Raw genomic sequence first — 18,486 nt, forward strand, 5'->3', positions numbered from 1 at the left:
GGAGGAAACTACAGCTACTCGAACTGAAGGTGGCACGGGAGCGCGCAGAGCGCGTCCTTGCCAGTCGTCCCAGTAGTGTTAAGATCCTTGACCGATACAGAGGAATGGCAAGAGGTACAATGTGATGCATGGAACATAATCAATCGATCTATAAATAATTTATGCGAAGAGTTACCTTACATCCTTGCCAATTCTAGACAGTGTAAAAATTGTATTGGTTTACAACATAGCGTTGAGCATTGACAGTAGCTAACCTAACCACGTTTTCCCCCCAATCACTCTCTCAGGTGAAGGACATCTCACTGGAGGCTACAGGAGCTTTGTGAAGCCAGCGGGACACAATACATGGAGAGATGACCAACCAATCACTGTTGATGAGGGGAGTGGAACCTCAACCCAGCGCGTTATCGTGATAGAGGTTAGTGTTGCATAAAAAATGTGTCACTTTGTAAATAAAATGTGGCCTGTTTATTTCAGAAAGGCTACTCTCAGCTATTCACTTGCTTACATTTAAATCCTAATTTGTTTGCGATATTGGAGCTTGTGAGACTTCCCTACAACATTGTTATCCAATTCTACTCATTTCTATTAAATTCTACTCTGGTAATAACCTCCTCTCTTCTTGTGCCAGTCTGCAGAGGCTGCAGGTCCTGGAGGATTGTCTCTGGTGAAGCAAGAGAGGACTGAAGGACAGGACCCACGACACAGCAGAAACATCCATACTGGTGCAGTGTCAGGAGTAACGCACCCTGTAGCCACAGATGACCTATCCACCGACGCCGAGACCCAGCCCAGGACCTGCTGCAGCATCACGGAGGTCAGTGGAACGCTGAACGCCGTACTCAAGTCAGAGACAGACGCAGAGGCTTTAACTGTAACACAAAGGCTTTTACACACAGGATCTGACCACAGGTCAGACCCAGAGAGGCTGGGGAGACTGGGCTGTCCTCCTGCTCCAGACTCAGAGTATTTACTTTACGGTAGCCCGAGGACGGTTCATTCTCATCAGGACTCAGGTGACGCGTTACAGACTGGCAATGATCCGTGTTGTTCTTACACTACAGAGAGATGGACCCTGGCAACATGACCTTGGGCTTAGAGACACAAACTGCTCTGTCTAGAGGGGACTGGAACCAGTACAGTAGTAGTGTATACTCTGAAGGGTGCCTAGATAAGAAAGGGGAGGTTATAGTGGTAGACGATGGGACTGTGAAAGTGGAGGGCGACGCTCCTTCCACATGGAATGCAGATAGTCACCTAGGAGACGGACACTCACAGGGCAGAGATTTCTTAGATTACAGCGAAAGCTTAGAGACAAATCCAAATGTCGCGACCAACTCCCCTTTACATGCGCTCAAGGATCGCGACCCAGTGTCCACGTCACTGGGGCCTTCAGATTCACATGGCTGCGTCCTTTTTGATCAGGTATTGAACTCAAATGACAGGGTTAGAGCCCAGGCTCAGGGAGGGGGAGCCACATCAGGTAATAGTAAAGCGAAACGATTCCTCTGCATGTTCTGTAACAAAGGCTTCAGCTGCCCCCAGAAGGTGGAGATCCACCAGAGGGTCCACACAGGGGTGAAACCCTTCAGTTGTACCCAGTGTCACATGCGCTTTGCCCAGGCTGGTGACCTGAAGAGGCACCACAGGGTCCACACAGGGGTAAAACCTTTCAGCTGTACCCAGTGTCACATGCGCTTTGCCCAGGCTGGTGACCTGAAGAGGCACCAGAGGGTCCACACAGGGGAGAAACCGTTCGGCTGTCACCTGTGCCGTGCCAGTTTCTCCCACTCGTCCAGCCTGAAGCGGCACCAGAGGGTCCACACAGGGGAAAAGCATACAGGAGCCCCCAGTGTGAGAAGAGGTTCTCCCACCAGCACCAGCTGAAGATGCACCTGAAGGTCCACACGGGAGAGAGGCCTTCCGCCTGTACGCACTGCAGGAAGAGGTTCTCAGAGAGCCCATTCAATCCGTGGGTGGACATTGAAATCATTCAAACCAAATTGAAACTGTGTAGAAATGATAATGGACCTACATTTATGGTCTCCTCACTCTGTCCAGCTTGCTAACAGTCATAGAAACTAAATCTAGACAGTTGTGGAGCATCGATTTAATTTCTTTTTAAAGGGGGAATAATGGCACATTTAAAAAATGTGTCTAAATTCCTAAACTCCTGACTCATTGTTGGACTGTCTGTCAAAGGGAGAGAGCGCTAGAGCGAGAGCTACGTCACCATAGCCTAGGTACTGATGCATGCATGTTATTGAAATGCCATTAATGCTCACTGTCCAATTTTTCATTGGGGTAGATCAAATATGTTATTATTACATTTATTATAAGCCTACATTTACATTTTCAAATCGGTAGACTAATGACAATCATTTACAAAATGATGCAAGGGATTTCGTTTGCAAGCCAGAGCCAAATTGCCTTCCTCAAGCGAGAAAGAGAAAGTGGTAATTTGGGCTAATTTTATGAAATGGAAAAGCATTCTAATATGTTGGCATCAAACACCCTTGCATCAAATACCCTACTCCTTGAAAGTCATGTATTGATTATACACTGAGTTTACAAAACATTAAAAACTGCTCTTTCCATGACATAGACTGACCAGGTGAATCCAGGTGAAAGCTATGATCCCTTATTGATGTCCCTTGTTAAATCCACTTCAATCAGTGTAGATGAAGGGAAGGAGACTGGTTAAAAATGACTTTTAAGCCTTGAGACAATTGAGACATGGATTGTGTATGTGTGCCATTCAGAGGGTGAATGGGCAAGATAAAATATTTAGATGCCTTTGAACGGGGTATAGTAGTAGGTGCCAGGAGCACCGGTTTGGGTCAAGAACTGCAACACTACTGGGTTTTTCACGCTCAACAGTTTCTCGTGCGCATCAAGAATGGTCCACCACCCAAAGGATATCCAGGCAACTTGACACAGCTGTGGGAAGCATTGGAGTCAACATGGGACAGCATCCCTGTGGAACGCTTTCGACACCTTGTAGAGTCCATGCCCCGATGAATTGAGGCTGTTCTGAGGGCAAAAGGTGGGGTTGCAACTCAATGTTAGGAAGGTGTTCTTAATGTGTTGTACACTCAGTGTACAGTATATAGCATACTTGATGAATGATGATCACTGCCATCAACAGCTGCAGTGTTGCTCATTGGATTACCCCATATCATGAAATAGGCTACGTGAAAGTTTATAAAGACAAAAGACGGACACATGGAATTATTTTATTTGGATGGATGGTTGGCATGACAAAGGTAAGCGGATATTTTCTTATCTAAAATGTGGGTGGAACTTTGCTTCAGTATACATTTCTCGAGCTCGTTATGTGTTGTTTCGCACACGGGACCCTCGCCTGAATGGACTTGTGCCTGGTAAAAACCGTACAGACTATTTAAGCAATAAGGCCCTAGGAGGTGTGGTATATGGCCAATATACCACACGCGGAGTGCCTGGACACAGCCCTTAGCCGTAGTATATTGGCCATATACCACAAACCCCCAAGGTGCCTTATTGCTATTATAAACTGGTTACCAACGTAATTAGAGCAGTAAAAATAAATGTTTTGTCATACCATTGGTATACGGTCTGATATATCACAGCAGTCAGCCAATCAGCATTCAGGGCTCGAACCATCCAGTTTATAATGCGCAATATATTCTAACAAAATACACCAACGACATCAAATTAAATTGTATTTGTCACATGCATCGAATACAATGCATCGAATACAACAGGTGTAGACCTTACCATGAAATGCTTACTTACAAGCCCTTAACCAACAATGCAGTTCAAGAAATAGAGTTAAGAAAATATTTACTAAATAAACTCAATTCGAAAAAATTAAAAGTAACACAATAAAATGACATAACAATAACAAGGCTATATACAGGGGGTCCCGGTACTGAGTCAATGTGCGGGGGTACAGGTTAGTCAAGGTCGTTTGTACATGTAGTTTGGGGTAAAGTGACTATGCATAGAGTTAGGAGATAAAGGTTGTGAGCACAGTGTTTCTGATCAGATCAACAATTATATTCTAATGTATTTGTGTGGCTACGGTGCCATCTTTAGAGCACAGCATTTTCTGCTTGGTTTCCAGAAAAATGCATTGAAAAGAGATAAATTAAATAGGCTACTACCGAGGTCTGATGATGCTTCTAACAATATAGTAAAAGGCGTGTTGTGTTGGGTGCTGTGCGAAAGTCTGATGTAGGCTATTTTGAACACTGCCGGTGTGTTTATGAGTAGCCCCCTCTCAGAAAAGGCACAATTGCAACCCACAACTCAAATGTATCACATAAAAGGGATATGCCATTTCTCACAATCCATTTGGAGCTTCCCAAATGTAGTATGTTCGCTGTGAACGTTATTCCACAAAGTTCTATCTGGGGGGGCTGCATAACCTGGTAACGTAAGTCTCCCTCTCCCTCTGCCTCTCTCTCCCTGAATAAGAAAGGTGTACACTTTGACAGACAGTCCAATAATGGGTCAGAAAGGTTTAGGAACTTAGACACATTTTCTAAATGAGCTGTTATTCCCCTTTAAGACTGGCCCCACGGACCTCTGTGAAGACTGAATGTGGCCTGTGGGGCAAAATGAGTTTGACTATAGGCTATATGATGTTCACAAATGCCTATTACATTACCTCCATTCAAATACTTCATTTTTTTATTTTAATGAGAAAATGAATGCAGTTTATCAAGTTCATTATGATTTTTTGTTGAGGCATGTGTATTTGTGGTTTTCATAATGGTGTATAACGGTAATAATAGGTGTATAACGGTAATCTCCTAATGTTTAATAAACACAAAATGGGACTTTTCATTCTAAGACTTTCATTCACTCTTTAGTAAACTTCACATCAAGGCTCCTGTCCACAAAGCATATCAGAAAAGGTCCTAGGAATCATGTAAAAGAAAAACTCCCAGCTCGGAGTTGTTTTTAGGATGATGTTAAGAGACTGCCCAGACAAACTCTGAGCCAGGAGTAAAATCAACTCATAAAAGTTTATCAGCTGGTAATCACGACAGTTTGAGGTACCGCAAAGGAAAGACAGTGATGACCACACTCATTGAAATTGTTGCAAATGAAGGAGAATAACCAATTGCGATGAGGTATCGCCCGCTGTGAACTCTATAGCACGCTTCAGACAACCACGGTGAATGTGACTGTACATCAAATGTTGCAATGGTAAAACGTTTGATATAATTTTCACCTGACACGATCACTTTGCCTTCTCTTAATTATCGCCTAATATGTTGGCATGCATAACTTTTTTAGTTTAAAAAAAAAACTATATTATTGTTGCTGTTGACAATTTTACCGTTATATCAACACACTTGTCACTCCCGTTTAACAACTCTAAATTGCTTTGACCGTAGGAATCAAGTCACTTGCCGATAATGTTGCCTACAACATTTTAAAGGTCTATTCTTTTAATTAAACACAATCAAAGTTAACATAAGCCCTAGATGCCTTCAAATTGCCCAATTTATGGGCATGCCCAATTTAGACATTTTTTAAACAATATGTTATTGCGCTCCAAAGGGATAACTTGAAATAACAACGTAGGTTATTAAATCATCAAAAGAAAAACACGTTTATTTATTTGGCTAGTGGCTATAAGTATTTAGGTCTATGTGAAATAGGCCTCATTTGAATGAATTGTCAAAGGTGCAAGAGATACAGTTGCATGTAGGTCTAGATTATTTATGGTTTGATCATATAGAAATATCAAAACATTATTTTAACAACTCCAAAGCAATTGCATGTGGCGCAGGAACCACTGACTCGCTGCATTTTCCTATTATCAAGACACTTGCTGGTAACTCTTAACTGGTCATGAGGTGTCCTAAATATCTGTCGACTAGGTGTGACCCCATGCATAGCTTTTATTTTTTACCCATAAGAGTAGGAATAAACTCCCACTGGGCACAAACGTCTATTCCATGTTGGTTCAATGTAATTTCACTGAAATTATGTGAAAATAGCGTTGATTCAACTAGTGTGTGCACAGTGGGATGTCTCTATTCTCAGCACTTGGACCAATGTTCTACTCTGAGAAGCTTTGTGGTTAGGGGCCCTGATCTCAACCTATTCTGCATACACTTAACAGCACGTTATTACCAATAACTTAATTATAAATAAATATACCTACACATACCCACACACTAACAAACACCTACTGTTCACATCAAAATAGTTTAGTCAGGTTTGTCTGATGATGACTTTTGACTTATCATAGCTGACTTATTTTTTACCCACAACATAATATTTATGTCCACCATGATGTGTTTAACAATGAAGTCATTAAGGGCCCAGGGCATATTTTTAGTGTGTTTATTTAATTAACCTACAGTGGGGGGAAAAAAGTATTTAGTCAGCCACCAATTGTGCAAGTTCTCCCACTTAAAAATATGAGAGAGGCCTGTAATTTTCATCATATGTACACGTCAACTATGACAGACAAATGGAGAATTTTTTTCTCCAGAAAATCACATTGTAGGATTTTTTTATGAATTTATTTGCAAATTATGGTGGAAAATAAGTATTTGGTCACCTACAAACAAGCAAGATTTCTGGCTCTCACAGACCTGTAACTTCTTCTTTAAGAGGCTCCTCTGTCCTCCACTCGTTACCTGTATTAATGGCACCTGTTTGAACTTGTTATCAGTATAAAAGACACCTGTCCACAACCTCAAACAGTCACACTCCAAACTCCACTATGGCCAAGACCAAAGAGCTGTCAAAGGACACCAGAAACAAAATTGTAGACCTGCACCAGGCTGGGAAGACTGAATCTGCAATAGGTAAGCAACTTGGTTTGAAGAAATCAACTGTGGGAGCAATTATTAGGAAATGGAAGACATACAAGACCACTGATAATCTCCCTCGATCTGGGGCTCCACGCAAGATCTCACCCCGTGGGGTCAAAATGATCACAAGAACGGTGAGCAAAAAATCCCAGAACCACACGGGGGTCCTAGTGAATGACCTGCAGAGAGCTGGGACCAAAGTAACAAAGCCTACCATCAGTAACACACTATGCCGCCAGGGACTCAAATCCTGCAGTGCCAGACGTGTCCCCCTGCTTAAGCCATTACATGTCCAGGCCCGTCTGAAGTTTGCTAGAGTGCATTTGGATGATCCAGAAGAGGATTGGGAGAATGTCATATGATCAGATGAAACCAAAATAGAACTTTTTGGTAAAAACTCAACTCGTCGTGTTTGGAGGACAAAGAATGCTGAGTTGCATCCAAAGAACACCATACCTACTGTGAAGCATGGGGGTGGAAACATCATGCTTTGGGGCTGTTTTTCCATGTATTGTGAGATTTTGAGTGAAAACCTCCTTCCATCAGCAAGGGCATTGAAGATGAAACGTGGCTGGGTCTTTCAGCATGACAATGATCTCAAACACACCGCCCGGGCAACGAAGGAGTGGCTTCGTAAGAAGTATTTCAAGGTCCTGGAGTGGCCTAGCCAGTCTCCAGATCTCAACCCCATAGAAAATCTTTGGAGGGAGTTGAAAGTCCGTGTTGCCCAGCCACAGCCCCAAAACATCACTGCTCTAAAGGAGATCTGCATGGAGGAATGGGCCAAAATACCAGCAACAGTGTGTGAAAACCTTGTGAAGACTTACAGAAAATGTTTGACCTGTGTCATTGCCAACAAAGGGTATATAACAAAGTATTGAGAAACTTTTGTTATTGACCAAATACTTATTTTCCACCATAATTTGCAAATAAATTCATAAAAAATCCTACAATGTGGTTTTCTGGATTTTCTTTCTCATTTTGTCTGTCATAGTTGACGGTACCTATGATGAAAATTACAGGCCTCTCTCATCTTTTTTAAGTGGGAGAACTTGCACAATTGGTGGCTGACTAAATACTTTTTTCCCCACTGTACATTATGTTATTTCAAGTTCTCTTTGGAGAGCAATATCAAATTGGGCATCACAAAATATGCCTAAATTGGGTATGCCTATAAGTATTGGCCAACTGAAGGCATCTAGGGATTCATGTTAACTTTGTGTTCGATGAAAATGATAGACCTTTCAAACGTTTTATGCAACATTATGGGCGTGACTTGATTATTATTATTGATTATTATTATGTGACTTGATACCTGCTGTGTGAGATTTAGAGTTGTTAAACCGGAGTGACAAGTGTTGATATAATGCTTATATTATCAAAAATCCACTTAATCATCAGAATTGGTTAAAGGTTATGCATGCCGACAAATTAGGCAAGAATTAAGAGTTGGCAAAGTGATCATGTCAGGCGAAAAGTATATCTAACGTTTTACCATTGCAACATTTAATGTAATGTACAGTCACATTCACCTTGGTTGTCTGAAGCGTGCTGCCTCATTGTGATTGGTTATTCCCTTATCATTTGCAACAATGTCAATGCACCTTCTTCACTATCTTTCCTTTGCTCCACCTCAAACTATCGTAATTACCAGCTGAGAAGCTTTTGTGAATTGATTTTGCTCTTGGCTCAGAGTTTGTATGAGCAGTGTCTTATCATCCTAAAACCTACTCCACTGAGTTTTTGTTGTTGTCTTAAAACAGGTTTTAACCTCTAGGGGATCGGTGTCCCTTATACGGGACGGTTGTTGCTCAATATGTGATACAGTGGGGGAAAAAAGTATTTAGTCAGCCACCAATTGTGCAAGTTCTCCCACTTAAAAATATGAGAGAGGCCTGTAATTTTCATCATAGGTACACGTCAACTATGACAGACAAAATGAGAAAAGAAAATCCAGAAAATCACATTGTAGGATTTTTAATGAATTTATTTGCAAATTATGGTGGAAAATAAGTATTTGGTCAATAACAAAAGTTTCTCAAAACTTTGTTATATACCCTTTGTTGGCAATGACACAGGTCAAACGTTTTCTGTAACTCTTCACAAGGTTTTCACACACTGTTGCTGGTATTTTGGCCCATTCCTCCATGCAGATCTCCCTCTAGAGCAGTGATGTTTTGGGGCTGTCGCTGGGCAACACGGACTTTCAACTCCCCCTCCAAAGATTTTCTATGGGGTTGAGATCTGGAGACTGGCTAGGCCACTCCAGGACCTTGAAATGCTTCTTACGAAGCCACTCCTTCGTTGCCCGGGCGGTGTGTTTGGGATCATTGTCATGCTGAAAGACCCAGCCACGTTTCATCTTCAATGCCCTTGCTGATGGAAGGAGGTTTTCACTCAAAATCTCACGATACATGGCCCCATTCATTCTTTCCTTTACACGGATCAGTCGTCCTGGTCCCTTTGCAGAAAAAACAGCCCCAAAGCATGATGTTTCCACCCCCATGCTTCACAGTAGGTATGGTGTTCTTTGGATGCAACTTCGGCATTCTTTGTCCTCCAAACACGACGAGTTTAGTTTTTACCAAAAAGTTCTATTTTGGTTTCATCTGACCATATGACATTCTCCCAATCCTCTTCTGGATCATCCAAATGCACTCTAGCAAACTTCAGACGGGCCTGGACATGTACTGGCTTAAGCAGGGGGACACGTCTGGCACTGCAGGATTTGAGTCCCTGGCGGCGTAGTGTGTTACTGATGGTAGGCTTTGTTACTTTGGTCCCAGCTCTCTGCAGGTCATTCACTAGGTCCCCCCGTGTGGTTCTGGGATTGTTGCTCACCGTTCTTGTGATCATTTTGACCCCACGGGGTGAGATCTTGCGTGGAGCCCCAGATCGAGGGAGATTATCTGTGGTCTTGTATGTCTTCCATTTCCTAATAATTGCTCCCACAGTTGATTTCTTCAAACCAAGCTGCTTACCTATTGCAGATTCCGTCTTCCCAGCCTGGTGCAGGTCTACAATTTTGTTTCTGGTGTCCTTTGACAGCTCTTTGGTCTTGGCCATAGTGGAGTTTGGAGTGTGACTGTTTGAGGTTGTGGACAGGTGTCTTTTATACTGATAACAAGTTCAAACAGGTGCCATTAATACAGGTAACGAGTGGAGGACATAGGAGCCTCTTAAAGAAGAAGTTACAGGTCTGTGAGAGCCAGAAATCTTGCTTGTTTGTAGGTGACCAAATACTTATTTTCCACCATAATTTGCAAATAAATTCATTAAAAATCCTACAATGTGATTTTCTGGATTTTTTTTCTTCTCAATTTGTCTGTCATAGTTGACGTGTACCTATGATGAAAATGACAGGCCTCTCTCATCTTTTTAAGTGGATCTTGCACAATTGGTTGCTGACTAAATACTTTTTTCCCCACTGTACCTAATTCTTGAATCAACACCTATGGAAGAAATCTATAAATAATAAACTCAATTGGCTCCATATTGTTAGGTACTTGAATGAAAGGGTTTGAGATGGGCTTGACTAGGGTTAACATTTTATAATATGTAATGTTTCTGTGTGTACAGCAAAGAGTTTCTTATATAACCCCTTTACACTTTTCTGTTCAATTTGTGTTTGCAGTCCATGAGGACCTGCTGATATCCGGTGTTGCTGGTGGGAGAGACTGGACCTCTGAAGCGGCTGGTCACAAACCCTTGCCCTTGGTCAGAATCAGTCACTCTTCCTTCCCGAGTCAGAACCAGGACCAAACCACGAGGGACAGTGCAGGGATGGAGCAGGGCCTGGGGCTAATAGAGATATACCCTCCTCTTCCCATGATACAAACACCACAGTATCCACAGTATCCATGATCAGGATGGGCGTTCACCACAAGAGGTGCCTAGCCTATAACACAGCACACAATCCCAACAACACCCAAACAATGGCTAGAGGTCAAGGAGGGAGCTCAAAGACTAACCACCTGAGAGTGGTGGCTCCTGCTTCTACCTCCTCTGGTGTCATTGGGTCACAACGTGGGAGGCCGAGCGTGAGGACGGACGCCGACAAACAGTAAGTATGCCTGCCCCACGTGTGGAAAGTGCTTCGCTGAGATGAACTACACTACATGACCAAAAGTATGTGGACTCCTGCCTGTCGAACATCTCATTACAAAATCATGGGCATTAATATGGGGGTTGGTCCCCCTTTGCTGCTATAACAGCCTCTACTCTTCTGGGAAGGCTTTCCACTGGATGTTGGAACATTGCTGCGGGACTTCCATTCAGTCACAATAGCATTAGTGAAGTCGGGCACTAATGTTGGGCGATTAGGCCTTGCTCGTAGTCGGCGTTCCAATTCATCCCAAAGGTGTTGAATGGAATTGAGGTCAGGGCTCAGTGCAGACCAGTCAAGTTCTTCCACACCAATCTCGACAAACCATTCCTGTATGGACCTCGCTTTGTGCACGGGGGCATTGTCATGCTGAAACAGGAAAGGGCCTTCCCAAACTGTTACCACAAAGTTGGAAGCACAGAATCGTCTAGAATGTAATTGTATGCTGTAGCGTTAAGATTTCCCTTCACTGGAACTAAGGGGCCTAGCCCGAACCATGAAAAACAGCCCCGGACCATTATTCCTCCTCCACCAGACTTTACAGATAACACTATGTATTCGGGCAGGTAGCGTTCTCCTGGCATCCGCCAAACCCAGATTCGATTGTCGGACTGCCAGATGGTGAAGCGTGATTCATGTCTATGAATAGATAATAAACAGTGAGTAGCAGCAGCGTAAAAACAAAGGGGAGGTCAATGTAAATACTCTGGGTGGCCATTTGATTAATTATTCAGCAGTCTTATGGCTTGGGGGTAGAAGCTGTGAAGGAGCCTTATATAGTGTATATACTGAACAAAAATAGATACGCAACAATTTCAACGATTTTACTGAGTTACAGTTCATAAGGAAATCAGTCAATTGAAATAAATAAATTAGGCCCTAATCTATGGATTTCACATGACTGGGCATGGGCGCAGCCATGGGTGGGCCTGGGAGGGCATAGGCCCACCCACTTGGGAGCCAGGTCCAGCCAATCAGAAATAGTTTTTCCACACAAAAGGGCTTTATTACAGACAGAACTACTCCTCAATTTCATCAGCTGGCCGGGTGGCTGGTCTCAGACGATCCCGCAGGTGAAGAAGCCGGATGTGGATGTGGAGGTCCTGGGCTGGCGTGGTTACACATGGTCTGCGGTTGTGAGGCCGGTAGGACGTACTGCCATGTTCTCTAAAACGACATTGGAGGCGGCTTATGGTAAAGAAATTACAATTCAATGATCTGGCAACAGCTCTGGTGGACATTCCTGCAGTCAGCATGCCAATTGCACGCTCCCTCAAAACTTGAGACATCTGTGGCATTGTGTTGTGTGACAAAACTGCACATTTTAGAGTGGCCTTTTATTTTCCCCAGCACAAGGTGCACCTGTGTAATGATCATGCTGTTTAATCAGCTTCTTGATAAGTCACACCTGTCAGGTGGATGGATTATCTTGGGAAAGGAGAAATGCTCACTAACAGGGATGTAAACAAATGTGTACACACAATTTGAGAGAAATAAGCTTTTGGTGTGTATGGACAATTTCTGGGATATTCTATTTCATCTCATGAAACATGGGACCAACATTTTAAATGTTGCGTTTATATTTTTGTTCAGTATAAATGCATATTTCTATGAAACTGATTGAGATCAATTAAATGATTGTCAAGGAGATGCAGTTTGGACGTTTCACCGGTATAACGTGACGAATTATCTGATTGAAAGTGATGGCCTATTTCGAAATGAGGTAGCCTATTCCTAACTTGGTGTTTAAAGGGATTTAAAAATATAAACTTTCGAGACAATATGGGTGTGTTCGTAAATTCAATCTGGTGTGACAGAGTGCGCGCTGGGCGTTCGTAAATTCAGAGCGTTGTCAGATTGTGTGTGTCGTAAATTGAGGGTTTTGCTCTCGGAGCGTTCAGAGCGCACACTGGAGGAGTAGGGTTGATCCGACCGTTCTGACCTCAACGGCAATCATGCACCCAAGCTAACGTTTGCTAGCTACTTCTAGACACAAATGAGAGAACGCCTCACTCTGACCATTTTACTCGCCCTAGCAGAGCTGGTTAGGCTGTTTTTATTTGATCCTAATCGTAGGTGACTGTAACTATGCTGCTGGCAACAATTTAATTACGCTTTTTTGCCGACGTTTCCTGACACCGGCCATATTCAACGGGTATTGAGCGTTCATAATTTCATCCGTTTTTCTGCGCTCTGGCACACTCAGACGAGAGTGCTCTGAAATCGGAGTAGATAGCCAGAGTGAATTTACGAACGCACCCTATGTGTGGGAATAGGTAGACGTTGCAATTGGAGGATGCATTTTATGCATATTCTATAAGCTATTAAATTGGCTACATCTGTCGTGTCAAACATTGATTGAGGAAATTATGACGTCATTGGCATGATTTTGCGCTCCCTCACCTAAAAAAGATTGCACAACACCATTAGTTGTACCGTTAACGTTTTTTCAACTGACTATCGTATTTGTTGATTTAATCGGACTTTATTCATATAATGAGTAATCCAGGAATGTCACGAGTTAAGTGACGAGAAAACAGCAACTCTATAGATCGCAATGACACTCTAAGCAGTACAGTATTTCAAAGAACAGCGCGCATACCTTTTTAATTTAACCACACCAGTTGAGCTATGACGCCAACCAATAAGATCCTTTCTCTTTAGTGTAAACGGAAGTGACCAAAAACTATTTCCACGTTAGCGTTGTTATTTTGACGTTTATTGACACCATGGAACCAAAAATATCAGTCCTTTAACTGCATAGCGTCACTCACATACCCACTGTAGTTTTTAATTCGCGTTAGTGCCAGGACTTGGTTAATATATATTATCTAGGTAACGGTAACTAGGTAGCTGATCACGTTAGCTAACAATGGCTAACTGCAACGGTATGGTTCTTCACACTCAAATAGCCTCCATAATGGAGGTGCTAGCGAATGCAGCCGTGGCAGAGATCTGTAAACTCGTAGACGACGACTATGCTGTGTTTCGTTTGGAAATTTCTCAAAGCCAGAAAGAAAACGGGGCATTGCGGAGGAAGCTACAGGAACTGAAGGTGGCACGGGAGCGCGCAGATGTGACAATGCGAGAGCGCGCTCTCGCCAGTCACACCAGTAGTGTCAAGATCCTAGACCGGTACAGAAGAATGGCAAGAGGTATATTTTGCAGAAGGCTGTCGCCGTTCATAAAGTTAATTGCTTGTCGCCCTGTTCCCCCCTGCACATGTGTTCAGATGTTACCCAGAATTGGGTCTTGGTCAGTTTTTGGATGGTATGCAATAATTGAAATTCCCTGATTACTAGCTATCTGGTGCAAAGATTCAATATCATATTCTAAACAAATGCGCGCGACTTTTGGATGCGGAATAAAAGCAGGTCACCTTGCCAGAAGATACCGACCCTACCTTTACTGTTGTTTAAATTTTACCTTTATCCACACTGCTCCATCAAGAAGATTGAAATACTGCTAGTTTTCCCGGAAAACTGCCATTTGTCCTCATGCTAGCTAGCAATAGCCACTGCCACTGCAAAGAAATATGTGGACACCTCTTCAAATTAGCGGATTCGGCTATTTCGGCCACATAAGCTCACAGAATGGGACCACCGAGTGCTGAAGCGAGTAGAAATCGTCTGTCCTCGGTTGCAACACTCACTTCCGAGTTCCAAACTGCCTCTGGAAGCAACGTCAGCACAATAACTGTTCATCGGGAGCTTCATGAAATGGGTTTCCATGGCCGAGCAGCCGCACACAAGCATAAGATCACCATGCGCAATGCCAAGCGTCGGCTGGAGTGGTGTAAAGCTCGCCGACATTGGACTCTGGAGCAGTGGAAACACGTTCTCTGGAGTGATGAATCACGCTTCACCATCTGGCAGTCCGATGGACTAATCTGGGTATGGCAGATGCCAGGAAAACGCTACCTACCCGAATGCAGAGTGCCAACTGTAAAGTTTGGTGGTGGAGGAATAATGGTCTGGGGCTGTTTTTCATGGTTTGGGCTAGGCCCCTTAATTCCAGTGAAGGGAAATCTTAATGCTACAGCATACAATGACGTTCTAGACGATTCTGTGCTTCCGACTCTGTGGCAACAGTTTGGGGTAGGCCCTTTCCTGTTTCAGCATGACAATGCCCCCGTGCACAAAGCGAGGTCCATACAGAAATGGTTTGTCAATCGGTATGGAAGAACTTGACTGGCCTGCACAGAGCCCTGATCTCAACCCCATCGAACACCTTTGGGATGAATTGGAACGCCGACTGCGACCCAGGCCTACTCGCCCAACATCAGTGCCCGACCTCACTAATGCTCTTGTGGCTGAATGGAAGCAAGTCCCTGCAGCAATGTTCCAACATCTAGTGGAAAGCCTTCCCAGAAGAGTGGAGGCTGTTATAGCAGCAAAGGGGGGACCAACTCCATATGAATGGCAATGATTTTGGAATGAGAGATTTGGAGCAGCTGTCCACATACTTTTGGCCATGTAGTGTATCACAGCCATTTTGGAATGCTCGCTAGCATGAGGACGAAAATGGCAGTTTTCCAGGAAAACAAGCAGTATTTCAATCTTCTCGATGGAGCAGTGTGGATAAAGGTCAAATCTGGAGTACAGTGGCATAGCCCTATACGGTTGTAAATTCTTCAACCCATGTCTCGCGCCGGCTCCATGGTGTCTTAATGTAACCATGATTGGAGCCCCAAGAAAATATTCAATAGTCTCTACAAGCCAGAATGTTAAATAATATGATATTTACCCTTACTTTACCGGTTATTCATGCTGTTGGTCCTTTTGGCGGTAGGAGCTGGAGATAGGGTATCCATAGGAAAGGGTTGTTTTTGCGGCGCTGGTAGGTTCTATCGTTTGTATTTTCAATCTTTTGACACATATGTTGACCGAAGCACGTTTCCTCGCAATCAGCTGGAAGTGTTCGCCGTTCGGTTATGCTCGGCCATATTGTGCAAGTGTTTGTCAAGTGCGAATTGCATCAGTATTGAAAATTAATAAATTAAACAAACCGATATACAGACCAGCGTACTGAAGGTAGGGTTGATAACACTTCCCTGTGGATATTTTGTATCAGTTTACCTCCGACATGGTGACAAAATCAGCGGACAACAGGTAAAGTAAGTTGAAATGAAGTTTGTTCAACATTCTGACTTGTAATGGGACTGTTAGGGAATGCTGAGCCTACATGTTAGAGACGAGTGTGTAAATATTTCACTCTCAGATTCTAAAAGAGGCTATTGGAACCAGAGCCATATATTTTTGGGTTGTCCATCCGACGAACCATCAAACAGGCAAAGCGTCAATACAGGACTAAGATCGAATCGTACTACACCGGCTTCGACACTCGTCGGATATGGCAGGGCTTGCAAACTATTACAGACTACAAAGGGAAGCACAGCCGCGAGCTGCCCAGTGACACGAGCCTACCAGACGAGCTAAATTACTTCTATGTTTGCTTCGAGGCAAGTGACATTGAAACATGCATGAGAGCATCAGCTGTTCCGGACGACTGTGTGATCACGCTCTCCGTAGCCGATATGAGTAAGACCTTTAAACAGGTCAACATTCACAAGGCCACAGGGCCAGACGGATTACCAGGACGTGTACTCCGAGCATGCGCTGACCAACTGGCAAGTGTCTTCACTGACAACCTCTCCCTGACTGAGTCTGTAATACCAACATGTTTCAAGCAGACCACCATAGTCCCTGTGCCCAAGAACACTAAGGTAACCTGCCTAAATGACTACCGACCCGTAGCACTCACGTCTGTAGCCATGAAGTGCTTTGAAAGGCTGGTCATGGCTCACATCAACACCATTATCCCAGAAACCCTAGACCCACTCTAATTTGCATAACGCCCCAACAGATCCACAGATGATGCAATCTCTATTGCACTCCACACTGCCCTTTCCCACCTGGACAAAAGGAACACCTATGTGAGAATGCTATTCATTGACTACAGCTCAGCATTCAACACCATAGTGCTCTCAAAGCTCATCACTAAGCTAAGGACCCTGGGACTAAACACCTCCCTCTGCAACTGGATCCTGGACTTCCTGACGGGCCGCCCCCAGGTGGTAAGGGTAGGTAACAACATATCCGCCACACTGATCCTCAACACGGGGGCCCCTCAGGGGTGCGTGCTCAGTCCCCTCCTGTACTCCCTGTTCACTCGTGACTGCATGGCCAGGCACGACTCCAACACCATCATTAAGTTTGCCGATGACACAACAGTGGTAGGCCTGATCACCGACAATGACAAGACAGCCTATAGGAGGAGGTCAGAGACACAGACTGATCTGTCTAGAGGGGACTGGAACCGGGTACAGTAGTAGTGTATACCCTCTCCCTCAACATGATCAAGACAAAGATGATTGTGGACTACAGGAAAAGAAGAGGACCGCGCACACCCCCATTCTCATCGACAGGGCTGTAGTGGAGAAGGTTGAGAGCTTCAAGTTCCTTGGTGTCCACATCACCAACAAACTAACACGGTCCAAGCACACCAAGACAGTCGTGAAGAGGGCACGACAAAACCTATTCCCCCTAAGGAGACTGAAAAGATTTGGCATGGGTCCTCAGAAGGTTCTACAGCTGCACCATCGAGAGCATCCTGACTGGTTGCATCACTGCCTGGTATGGCAACTGCTCTGCCTCCGACGGCAAGGCACTACAGAGGGTAGTGCGTATGGCCCAGTACATCACTGGGGCCAAGCTTTATACCAGGTCCTGGATGGCAGGACGCTTGGCCCCAGTGATGTAATGGCCATACGCACTACCCTCTGTAGTGCCTTGCGGTCGGAGGCCGAGCAGTTGCCATACCAGGCAGTGATGCAACCAGTCAAGATGCTCTCGATGGTGCAGCTGTAAAAACCACTGTCAAAGACTCCAGCCACCCTAGTCATAGACTGTTCTCTCTGCTAACGCACGGCAAGCGGTACCGGAGTGCCAAGTCTAGGTCCAAGAGCTTCCACCCCCAAGCCATAAGACTCCTGAACATCTAATCAAATGGCTACCCAGACTATTTGCATTGCCCCCCCTCAACTAACCGGTGCCCCCGCACATTGACTCTGTACCGGTACCCCCTGTATATAACCTCGCTATTGTTATTTTTACTGCTGCTCTTTAATTATTTGTTACTTTTATTTCGTATTATTTATTTATATACTTTTTTATTTTTTAGTATTCTTTCTTAACTGCATTGTAAGTAAGCATTTCACTGTAAGATCTACACCTGTTGTATTCGGCGCATGTGACTTAAAATGTGATTTGATATGCTTACAATGTTATGTTAAGCAGGACTTTCATACAAACCTTAAAATGAGAACTCCCCCGTGTTCTGCAACCAAATCGCCCTCATGCGGCAGTGTTTGCAAACACAGAAAAGGGTCTATACCGTTGAGCAGACAGTAGCCAACATAACAACCTATTTTTTCCCCCCAATCACTTTCTCAGGTGAAGGACATCTCACTGTAGGCCACAGGAGCTTTGTGAAGCCAGTGAAGCACAATTCATGGAGAGATGACCAACCAATTACTGTTGATGAGGGGAGTGGAAC

At 44.0% G+C, this 18,486-nt stretch overlaps 1 long non-coding RNA gene across 2 annotated transcripts; it reads left to right on the forward strand.

Moving 5' to 3' along the window:
* Positions 1-376: 376 nt before the first annotated feature.
* On the forward strand, positions 377-18,428 carry LOC121556669. Of its 2 annotated transcripts, XR_006658878.1 has the most exons (4): positions 377-418; positions 632-817; positions 10,459-10,887; positions 18,384-18,428. It is a non-coding gene; the product is annotated as an uncharacterized LOC121556669 (long non-coding RNA). The 2 variants fall into 2 exon arrangements; XR_006658877.1 differs by lacking the exon at positions 18,384-18,428 and having other exon boundaries at positions 10,459-10,991.
* Positions 18,429-18,486: the final 58 nt, after the last annotated feature.

This window comes from Coregonus clupeaformis, unplaced genomic scaffold (genome assembly GCF_020615455.1).
Source record: "Coregonus clupeaformis isolate EN_2021a unplaced genomic scaffold, ASM2061545v1 scaf0584, whole genome shotgun sequence".
Taxonomy (NCBI): domain Eukaryota; kingdom Metazoa; phylum Chordata; class Actinopteri; order Salmoniformes; family Salmonidae; genus Coregonus; species Coregonus clupeaformis.